This window comes from Cupressus sempervirens, chromosome 2 (assembly GCF_028749045.1).
Source record: "Cupressus sempervirens isolate cs-2001-9-10 chromosome 2, ASM2874904v1, whole genome shotgun sequence".
Classification (NCBI taxonomy): domain Eukaryota; kingdom Viridiplantae; phylum Streptophyta; class Pinopsida; order Cupressales; family Cupressaceae; genus Cupressus; species Cupressus sempervirens.
The window spans coordinates 388,812,800-388,824,020 of record NC_143119.1 but is presented as its reverse complement, the minus strand read 5'-3'; the positions used below and the strand labels follow the sequence as shown (position 1 = coordinate 388,824,020).

The window sequence follows — 11,221 nt, the reverse complement described above, 5'->3', positions numbered from 1 at the left end:
ATTTATTACTAATCATGAATCACAAATGGAAGTTTTAAAACAATAGTACTGGACTGTTGGATCAACCTCCTTCCACGCCTTGGCTTGGTCTCTTGAAGCCATCCTTGAGGAAGTGTTGGCTCTTTCAGCACCAAGGTGGATTTCAGTTAAAAATGTGCTCTCATTCCTTTAGAAATTTTTACCACAGTTGCTGGAACCATTGGGAAAGACCATCTGAATGGATGAAACAACTAGGCTTTTTCCTCATATGGATGCCTGTGTTCTTATCTCACTTCTTTTTGGGAAAGAAATTCCAGAAAACTTATCTGTGCAGATCTTGGAAGATAATGTTGTGTGCCCTGTTGAGATTGTTGGTGGCTTAAATGCCTACTTTCTTTGTCTCAAAGAAGGCCATCTTAGAAAGGATTGCCCAATTGTTAAAAAAGTTTCTATTAAAACCACCAACATGGAAAACCCTAATCTACCCTCAAGCTCTCCCACTTCGGTCAACCCTAAGATGTCTTCTGGTGAGCATCCCCTTTTCCCTTAATCTTCAAATTTTATGTCAAATTTTGATGGTCTATCCCCTCCTATTCCTTCCTTTTCTTTGCAACCTTCCTTGCCTTTGGTTTCTGGTAATATGATGGATTTACAGTGGTTCATAATAGGAAAAAGAAGAAAGTGAGCAATGCTAGTAGCTCTTTGAATAAGAATTTTGATAAAAACCCTCTTGTTTGTTCCCCCTCTATTAGCACCCCTATTGTTGAAATGATTAATTGTCCCACCCTTGCATTAGATTCTAATAAATCTGCTTTGATACCATGGAAACTTCCTCCTAAAGTTTTAAAGGAAATCAGTGATGATTGTTCTTTTGAAATTATCCTTGCTATCCCTATTATTGATGCATCTCAAAATTTGTCCAATATCGATATGGATTCCTCTGACTATGAGGAAGTCCCTAAGATTGATGGTCTTGCCTCAAAAAGAAGAGGGAGGCCGCTAGGTTCTAAGAATAAACCCACTCAGAAGAGAACTGGGGATTGTGCTAACTTGATCTCCCAGAATGTTGAAAACACGTGCCTTGATCTCAATGTTGTTTCTCAATGAATTTTTGTCATGGAACATTAGGGGTCTTGAGTCCATGAATAGGAAAGATGTTGTCAAGCATTTGCTAAATTCTTTTAACTCTATTGACATGTTTATGATGCAAGAGGTTAAAGCTACTTGTTTTGTTCTTGAGAGTAATCTTAATTTTATTTGGAAAGATGTTGTTAAACTCTTCTCTAATCATACTAGGGGAAGGGGAGGAATTGCTATTCTGATTAACCCCAAATGGGGTAAATTTATCACTAAGAATGGTGTATCCCCATGTCAAAGGGTTGTCTGGTTTGTCATAAATATTGGTAATAATCCTATTGGTTTTTGCTCTATTTATGGATCTAATGATGTTAAGGAAAGGATCTCTCTTTGGTAATGGTTGTCTTCTCTTCTAGATATTCCATGGATATTCAGAGGAGACTTCAATATGGTCGAGTCCCAATTGGATAAATTAGGAGGCATTCCTTTTTGCTAGAAAGACAATGAATACTAGGATTGGGCTAAATTTGTTAAATCTAAGAATCTTTACGATCCTCTTGCTAGTTGCAAAAATGCTTACCTTGGCATCTAGCACACTTGTTGCAATTTCCAACAAGGTCATGCTAGGATCTATTCTAGATTGGATAGATTTTACAACAATAAAGACTCTATTTCATTCCCTCTTGATGATCAAGGTAATATAATCCTTGTCACAACCACTACTCTCTCCGATCACCATCCTATTTTTACCTACATCAATCTCAATCTGACCTCGAATTATCGTGTGGGTAGTTGTCATAAATTCTTGCTTAACACCAATATTTTGAAGGATGAGGGCATCCTCTGTGCCATTCAAATTATTAGAAATATCAATGTTTTCAATATTAAGAATCATTCTATGATTGATAAGTGGAATGCTAATCTCGTTGCTAGGAGATGTCTTCTTCAAACTTTAGGCCAAAAGTATGCTAAGGATTATAGGTTCAATGAGAAAAGTTTGAGCTTTGCTCTTCAAATTGCTGAATTTAATGCTCAAGAAAACTCTTCTAATATGAGCCTTATGACTCAGGTCATCGCTGCTAAGGATGCCCCAAGTAAACATCAACAAATCAAAATTCAGGGAGCTAAGATAAGATCTAGAGCTAACTGGCTCCAACATGGTGACCATGGTTCTGAATTCTTCTTTAATCTTCTGAGACATAAGCAGGTCAAGGAATCTATAGATGTAATTGTTGTTGAGAACCAAGAGGTTTCTAACCTTGCTCTCATCATTCAAGATTTTGCTAACTACTATAGGAATCTTTTCACCTCTGAGGATATGATTTACGCAGATAACATTATAAATAATTGTAAGAACATCTTTCCCGAGAGATTGGATAATGATGATGTTGCCAGCCTCTCTAGTCCCATCTCCATTATAGAAATTGATAATGCTATTAAAGCTCTGAAAGATGATAAGGCTCCTGGGCCTGTTGGTCTCCCTATTTAATTCTATAAAGCGAATTGTAGTTGGATATGTAAGGATATGATGGAATTATATTCTGAGGCAATAATTTTTGGGTCCCTGGGATTTGAAATCAACAAGGGTATTATCAAGCTGCTTCCCAAAGATGGGGACAAAAGTCTTATAAAAAATTGGAGGCCAATTACCCTCCTTAATGTCTCCTATAAAATTTTAGCTAAAGTTCTAGAGCTCAGGTTGGTCCATATTCTTCCCAAATTTGTGAGTAATACTCAAACTGGGTTTATTAAAGGTAGGTACATTTTAGAAAATTTGATTATTGCTTGGGAAGCTATGGATTGGGCTAAAAGTTCTCATCAAAATTTTTCCATTCTTCGTCTCGATTTTGAAAAGGCCTATGATAGGGTCGAGTGGAAATTTATTATTATGATGTTGGATTCCTTTGGTTTTCCTCCCTATTTTTGTATTGCTGTTCAAATTCTTCTCAATGATGCCTCTACGCATGTTGAAATTAATGGAGCTCTCTTTGATCCTTTCCCTCATGGTAGGTTCATTAGACAAGGTTATCCTTTAGCTCCTACTCTATTTGTTATCGCTACTAAAGCTATGCTTTATATTCTTAGGGATAACTCTTTAATCTCTCTAATAATGATGTGCTCATTAACAGTCATTTTGCTGATGACTTTGCTATGTTTTTTGAGCTTATGGATAAGAATTTTTATTCTTTACAAATTAAGTTGGACATGTTTTATACTATTTCTGGTGCTCGCATCTCCAAAGCCAAATTCATCTATCTTGGATGGGATGAGCAACCTCCTAATTAGTTCTCTTAATATGGTTTCCAATGGGGAGGACCTAACAACATTGTCAAATACCTTGGCATCCCTTTCTCCATTGACCCCTCTCTTAAGGAAATGTGGTCCTGGATTAAGACCAAGATTAATAACAAAATTAATAAATGGCATAACATGTCACTTTCTCTTGCTGGTAGGATCCAAGTTTGTCAAAAGTTATTGGCTTCTTATAGCATTTATTATTCTTCTACTTGGATGTTCAATAATTATCATATTACTAGAATTCAGAAGGCCATTAGACACTTCCTTTGGTCTGATGGAAAGGGCAATAAGAAAATTCTTGCTATCAAGTGAGATTGGTGTCATACTGACAAGGTTCTTGGGGGGTTAGGGCTTAAGGACCTCAAGTTACAAGGTATTTCCATCTCTGCCAAATGGATCTTTTACTCTCTAGAGGGTGACACTCCCTGGAAAGTGCTGATCAGACATAATATAGAAAGAGGTTTCCCAAAGAAAGCCAAGACTTGGAAGAATCTTCCTTTTTGTGACCTTGTTGTTGGGCAATTTTCAGTTACTGTTCAAGGTTTTGCTATGTTTAAATCTATTTGGTGAGCTTGGGAATACGTCCAAAATTTTATCACCAATAAGGAGTTCTATAATGACAAATATCTCCATGGTGAAAGATCCATTTGGTGGAATTTAAAGGCGAATGATAAGCCCCTAGCCCTGTCCCAAGGATGCTTTGCTAGGAATTGGGCTAAAAGAGGCATTACTCAATTAGTTGATTTATTTGATCAATACAAGCTCTTACCTTGGGATGATCTCAAGGTTAAATTTAACATTCCTGCCTCTCATAAGAAACCCTACAATTTGATTGTGCAAGCTTCTAAAGACCTTCCCTCCTTGTGTCAGGTGGACTCCCACAACCACTTAAAAAGTAAGTGTCCAGATAGAGTCATTATGGCTAATCTTAAAGCCAAAAATATCTACAGGATCATTGACCATAATGAAAATATTGTTAAGCATGTTAACAAGATTTGGTATTGTTGTTTTGATACTAAATGTTGGAATAAATTCTTTGATATTCTCTGGAAAAGTCCTATGGAGCCTAAATTAAGATGCTTTAAGTGGCTAATCTTACTTGATAGATTGCCCATTATGAATGGGAATGCTGATCTCTATAGTATATGCAAGTTGCCTGAAACTGGTAAACACATTTTGTTTGATTGTTTATTTGCTAAGGAAATCTGGAATTTGTTTGGTATATTTTATCATATCAATGTTAAATTCTTGAGATTGTTACTAGTCATGTTTTGATGGTCTTAGTAAAGATGCTAATTTTTTCTGGAATATATTATCCTCTAACATTCTTTGGAAGATCTGGAAATGCAAGAATGAGGAAAGATTTCAAGGTAAGCCAAGGGTTCTTGTTGAGTTTTTTTTCGAAAACTACCTATTTTTAATTTTTTTTTGCAGATCCAAACTACCCTGATGATTGAGGAGGAGAATTTGAGAAGACTCCTAAAACATGGGCATGCTATGTTCTTCTTCTATGAGTTAAAGTATGGATATCAATGGAGGAGAACTCTTGATGATCTCTGAGTCTTTGAGCATACTTGGATGAGGGTAAACAAAGAAATCAGGAAGAATGTGAATGCTAGGAAAGAGGACTTGTTTATGCTTACCTAGGCTCAGGAGTAGAAAAATATTGTTTGGAAGGAAGGTCCCCTTAGATGGACTGTGTGGATGGATATTCCTCCTGATGTTCTCTACTAGTGCTTCTTTTCTTATCTTTTATAATTATGTTTATATCTGGTTACATATGTTTATATTTTGATTTGTAATTATGCTACTTTGAACTCGGTTTGAGGTTGTGCCTCTTGGTGAACTCCATGTTTATGGTTTTTTTTTTGATCTCTCTATAGTTAATAGAAAAAATAATTTAAATATATAGATAAAAACAATTATATTTCTTAAAACTTGATATTATTTTGTATTTTAAAACTAAAATAACTTAATCATATGAAAAATTTAATAATAGAAATGGAAATAAATTATTTTTAAAACATAATACTTTTATGATGCATAAAGAAAATAAACTATTATATTCCCTCTAATTACATAAAAAATACAATTGAAATATAAAAAAGTTAAAATTACAAAATTTCTATTAAATTATTTTTTTAATTTAAAATTACAGTATATATATCAATGATAATAAATTATTTTATTATTAATAAAAAAGAAAAAAAATAATTATACATTAATATATAATGCAACTTTAAAAGGTTTAAATTTTTTTAAATGCTTTCTCTCCATCTTTAACAGCAAACGACATTTCTTGTGTCAGAAGAAAATGAACCCTCTCTCGACAGACTTGCACAATGATGTTTGTCCTCGTTGGTAGAGTGGAGCAGCCAAATTACTATCAAATTACAACTAAGTCATAATGCTTTTTTAAGCCAATAATGGATGAGATTAGTAAAGCTTAAGATTTTTGTGATGCCACATTTGCTCAATGATCCTAGTCTGACTTCTAAGCATTATCTTGTCGAGACATCCCACAATTTGGAGAACATTGTTTATGCACTTACTATCATTTGGCCCAAGTGTCTTTCTAAAATGTTTATTTAGAGATGAAGAGGTGGAGATATATAGAGGGGGAGAGAGAGATAAAAGGATAGAGAGAAGGATATACTGAGATGGGTAGAGAGAGGGGGGAGAGATAGAGAGAGATAAGAATAGGAGGAGGGAGAAGTGCAAAGGGAAGAATAAGAGTGATTGAGAGAGTAATGAGATAGAGAGAGTTATGGAGATGTGGATTGATATGGAGGGAAATGGAGGAGGGAAAATAAGATAGAAATAGAGATGAATATAGAGCGAAAGGATGAGAGAAAAATAGACAGAGAAATTCAAATAGATCAATAGAGAGTTTAAAATGTTATGGTTTGGTCTGGCCTAGAGCTTTGATACTATTTCCGTAGTCATGTGTTTACTTTGATACTCATAAACTATCGTGTGGTTGTTACTCTTGTACTTTGGTTTAACTTGTACTTATAGGAAAAAAAAAAAGATCAATAGAAATAAAAATATATAGAAAGGATGAGAAGAAGAGACATAAAAAAGGATAATACTCATAGCCATTACACACTAAGATGCCATTACTAATATGTAATCTCTTTAATAAAGAAAACACATTGAATAGTTCACTGCTACCTACCTTAATTTATGCCAAGGAACAGATGAAGATATTCCTACATAAAAGTTATCAAATTGAACTAGGAAACAAGCATGACTTTGTAGTCCAATTTGAATACCATTCGCCACGTGGAGGCTTTACAACTGTAGAAAAACAAAAAAATAATAATGAAACGAAACAAAAGTTGGCAGGTAGGGCTAATGGAAATTGTCATGATTGAAGAAAGTAATCGTAAACAGTTCTTCCAATGTACACGGCACACGTGGATTGGAATCAATGACCCGCATATACCAGTCAAGCCTCCCTTCAAGTGTTAAAAGAAAAATAAAAAGAAAAATAAAAAGAAGAACTTTGTGTGGGCAAGAAACAACAGGTCTACAAAAGGGTCAGAAGCGTAAAGATGCGATCTTCAAAGTTAGGGTTAGGTTTGGGAAAAACAAAATCTGGAGTATTTACAGTAATGTCATTCCAGCGCTGTGCATTTTGACTGCGCGGTTGCAGGAAATGTTGCAATGGAGGTGCAGAAGTGGGAAGGCTTGAGGAGTGGGACGGTGGGAAAGACTAACTGCCATTATTATACGGCTTAGTCTTTCCTACGCCTCCCATTCCCTATGCTTTCGTCACACATAGATCTACTTGAGGTCTTTATGCTCCACATGATTACAGTGTCAGTACATTTACATTCGGGAGGGCAAAGCTCGATTTTGGGGGTTTTCTTTGTGCCTGCCAAACCTAATCCTCTACCAGGCTTTAACAGCTTTCTTGACTGCTGAAAGGTTGGAGATCTGCTATTCGTAGATTCAGATCCGCTCGGATTTTGGTTGAGCTTCGTTTCTTCTTATAGGTAAGTTATTTTGGAGTTTATTCTGTCTGTGCTTTTCACGAGTAGGTACATATTTATCGTGCTTACTGGCCACGGGAGGGATTCAAGTTGCTTTGTACCAGCCAAGCAGTTGCACTTCAGGGATAAATAAACTGGTTAAATGTTTTTGTTTTTATTTCTTTTGATTTTGCCTGCTTTGTATTTTGTGTCATTTTGTTTGCTGTTTGAGGAAATTTACAGTCCGAGTGTTCACTGTTGTTGTTTCGGCTTTTTTTTTATTGAGTAAATTCAGTTCACTGAACTTCTCTTTTAATGATTAATCACTAAAATTTGTACGTTGTACACTATTTTTCTTTTATGTATGTGTAATAATTTGGTTCAGCCGTAACTTTTGTTTTAAATGGCATCTTTGTCCTTTAAATTGAGTATAACAATCTGGCTGAGCTTTTATAATTTATTGATCCATTGCACATGGCATCTGTCTTTAAATTAATTATGTAATTTTGGTCCATCGATCGAAGTTAGCCCTTTCCGTACTTAATAATTGGATTGCGAGCGCTTCAAAAGTTCCAGATCAATTGTCAAATAGTGTTGGTGCTGTTCATTCATAGTGTGCTTTTGTACTTGTACAAAGAATTTCTGCAATAAAATAGAATAAATAAATACGACTCTCAATTTTTATGAAATTGGCTTCAGATCTCCATGATATAGGAAATATTTTTCTGAAATTTTCTGGTTAGCTTGAGCTCATTATTAGAACATTAAGACTCCGTCTTTTACCGGTTAACTATTGTACTTTTCTCCTGTTTTGAGCGAAGGAAAAAATCGGTTTTGGGCCTTCCACTATGATATCAAGTGTTGTTAATCCTTTTCTCTTTGCCGTGTCATATGGCGTTATTATTTTGAGTTGTGGTTTTTAATTTCGTTGAGAGGGCAATGTAACAACTCCTGGTAAGCCATGATTTGAATTAAAGTCTGTTTTAATCTTTGAAAATCAAAAAAGGAAGGTGAAAGGTTTCATTTTGATGGGAGGGCAATTAGCAGTTTCTTTCTGTGGTTGTATAGAAGCTGTTTGGGTACAGGTGAATTTTCTCTCTCTCTATATAAGTTAGTATAGATTTATACAGGATTTATAAAAGCTTTTAAAATTGTAATGAGTCATGAAATGATTTTAAGATGTAATTATTTTTTAAAATTTATAATATAGTTTGTAAATATTAGAAAAATATTGAAGTTTAAATTTATACAATTTTCAATTCAACTGTTATAATCTATCAAAATATTATTAGTTGAAGAAATATCATAATGTTCATAGTTTTTTTTCCAAGTTTAGTTTGGATAAGTCCGAGTAAGTCTTTTGATAGCTATTTTTTGGTGGAAGTGTTTATCCAACAAACTAGAACTTAAATCATACTAAAACTTCAGTTTATAAATTAAGTTTTGAATAGATGGACAGTCACTGGTTCATTGTTTAGATAAGAAATTTATTGAAAAGCAAAAATTTTAATTATTTAAAATTGCTTATACATGTTTAGATTCTATTTTATTTGATCAAATTTGGATACTAAAGAAAAATGTTGAACAGATATACCAGTGTTACACAGGAGAATCACACCCCCTCCCAAATCTTCGAGTACCCACCGGGTACTCACTTGCCCATGTACCCCCACCTCCCCCATTCCACAACCATGCTGCCAACCATGCTACTGCTGGAATGGGGACTTGGATTTCTATTTGAATTTTGATTTGAATGTTACTATGTTGCATATTCAATGGTTCTAGTTCATGTTGCAATTTTGCTATGTTCAAGTATTTTAATTTGATATGTTCTATTTAAACATCATTTCATATCAAGCATTTCAAGTTCTATTTGTATACTTAACAACACCCCTCTCTGCCTCTTCCCTCACTTTGTCGCCATCTTGTGGCAGATAGTACAAGTGTTACATTGAGATATACTCTCTATTGTAGAGGTAAGTTTGAATAAATATGCTGACACATTTCAAGTTGTATAAAGATAAGTAAGGAGATTTATTGAAGATTCTAAAATTTTAATTTTCTTTATTTTATATAAATATAATATTGAATGAATAGTATTAAAATTAAAAGTTATATGTTAATTTTTTAATGATAAAATTTTAATTTTTTTTTTTTTAATAATTGTATTTTTACAATCTCAAAGGTAGTAGATATGATCTGTTATTTTTTCTGGATTACATTTGTAAGTATAGAAATTGATATCCAAGCTTACTCCTATCTTATGGCTTCTTATTTTGCCTCTTTGAAGGTATGTTAATTTATGTACTATAATATCAAATCAAAATATAGATTCTAATTCTTATATTAGATAAGTGATATTACATAATGGATTATCATTTTGATCTATCATCTTACCTCACATTAACATTGACGTTTTATTGATTAAGATCTAAGGGTTTGACATAAGAAGATCATTAGTTTGATAACTCTTAAAAGGGTTTGCCAATAGATAAAAGTTTTGGATGACAGGCTTAGGCTTTGCTTGTTAGTAGAGTAAATTTTTTATCAACAAATTTGAGCTAGAAGCTATAGGTTGCTTCCATTAACAAGAACTGAAATCTGCATCTCGAAAGTTAGAAATATTACAATTTATACAGATTTTTTTTAATAAGTATTTTCTTATTATAATATTAGTTTTAGAAATCAACTTTGTAGTATTTGAATTAAAGTCACTTACCCATATTTCATGAGTTTTAGTTTCGAGGGGCTCATCTCTCATGACAATGAATTGTACACTTTGCACTCATTGCATCTATGTGATACTCACAGGCAAAGCATTGGGCATTCCCAAGAGGTCACCCATTTTAGTACTACTCAAACTCAAGCTTGTTTAACTTTGAAATTTCTTCCAAGTCTAAGCCCACTCGGCTTGCTACCTCTTTGAGAAACCTTTAGCATGTACTGTGCACTATGAATATTTTGTTATAGAGCCCTTTAGCTTATTTTGAAGCTCATGAAGTCACCTATCCCAAGGTTTATCTTATTTAGTACATTTAGACCCAATGCTTTTTTCTTTGTGAACATCATATAGATATATGATGCAATGAATGCTAAATGTTTCACCTGTGTAATCATCACCGAAATCTGATGAATACAAAATGCACTAAAAACTACACAGATAATAATAATAACAATATTATAATTTGATTCAATCTGAAAAATATAAAATATTATCTTACAAAGTAACAAATAATATACCTGAAAATAAATTTCAAAATCCAATTCTACAATCGTTATCTCTGTATTTTTATCGACAAATTTATTCACTTACAATTTCTAAACTAGAATTCTTTATATATTGTTGTCTATTTGATTTATGCAGGGATGTTCCATTGACGTAAACAAAGCAATTTGTTAAACCATAGTGATGGCTAAGGTAAATCAGAATGGTGAATGGATTGTCGGCCTAGAAACGCCAACACGGTGATGTATTAATATTTGTAGTTAAGTCTGTGTGCAGGTCAAGCCACTCTCGTTTGTCCTTGAAAATTATATTTTGTGACTACGTTGATTTTGTTAAAGATAACTGATAAATAGCTTCTACGCACGAGAGTTGAATTTTTTATAATATGACAGAAAATTTTAATGCAATATATCAATCGATGTCGGTTTCAGTCAACCTCATTTATATAAATATTTAATTGCAGATGATGAGTGACAGATGATATGTTTCTCTTCGGAAAAACAATAAATGGTGATGAAGCTGAAGTCGTGTTTCCTATCAAATTGTTAAAATAATCTATATTTGAAAAAACGGAAATCACAAATTCTTAAAAAAACTAAATTATAAATAATATAACAATAAAATTTGAGTTGTCAACATGAAAATTTCATATATGAACGCAGTT

At 33.4% G+C, this 11,221-nt stretch overlaps 1 long non-coding RNA gene across 1 annotated transcript; it reads left to right on the top strand.

Moving 5' to 3' along the window:
• Nucleotides 1–6,846: 6,846 nt before the first annotated feature.
• Nucleotides 6,847–10,964, top strand: LOC149572759 (uncharacterized). Its single transcript, XR_016359967.1, has 2 exons — nt 6,847–7,355; nt 10,696–10,964. It is a non-coding gene; the product is annotated as an uncharacterized LOC149572759 (long non-coding RNA).
• Nucleotides 10,965–11,221: the final 257 nt, after the last annotated feature.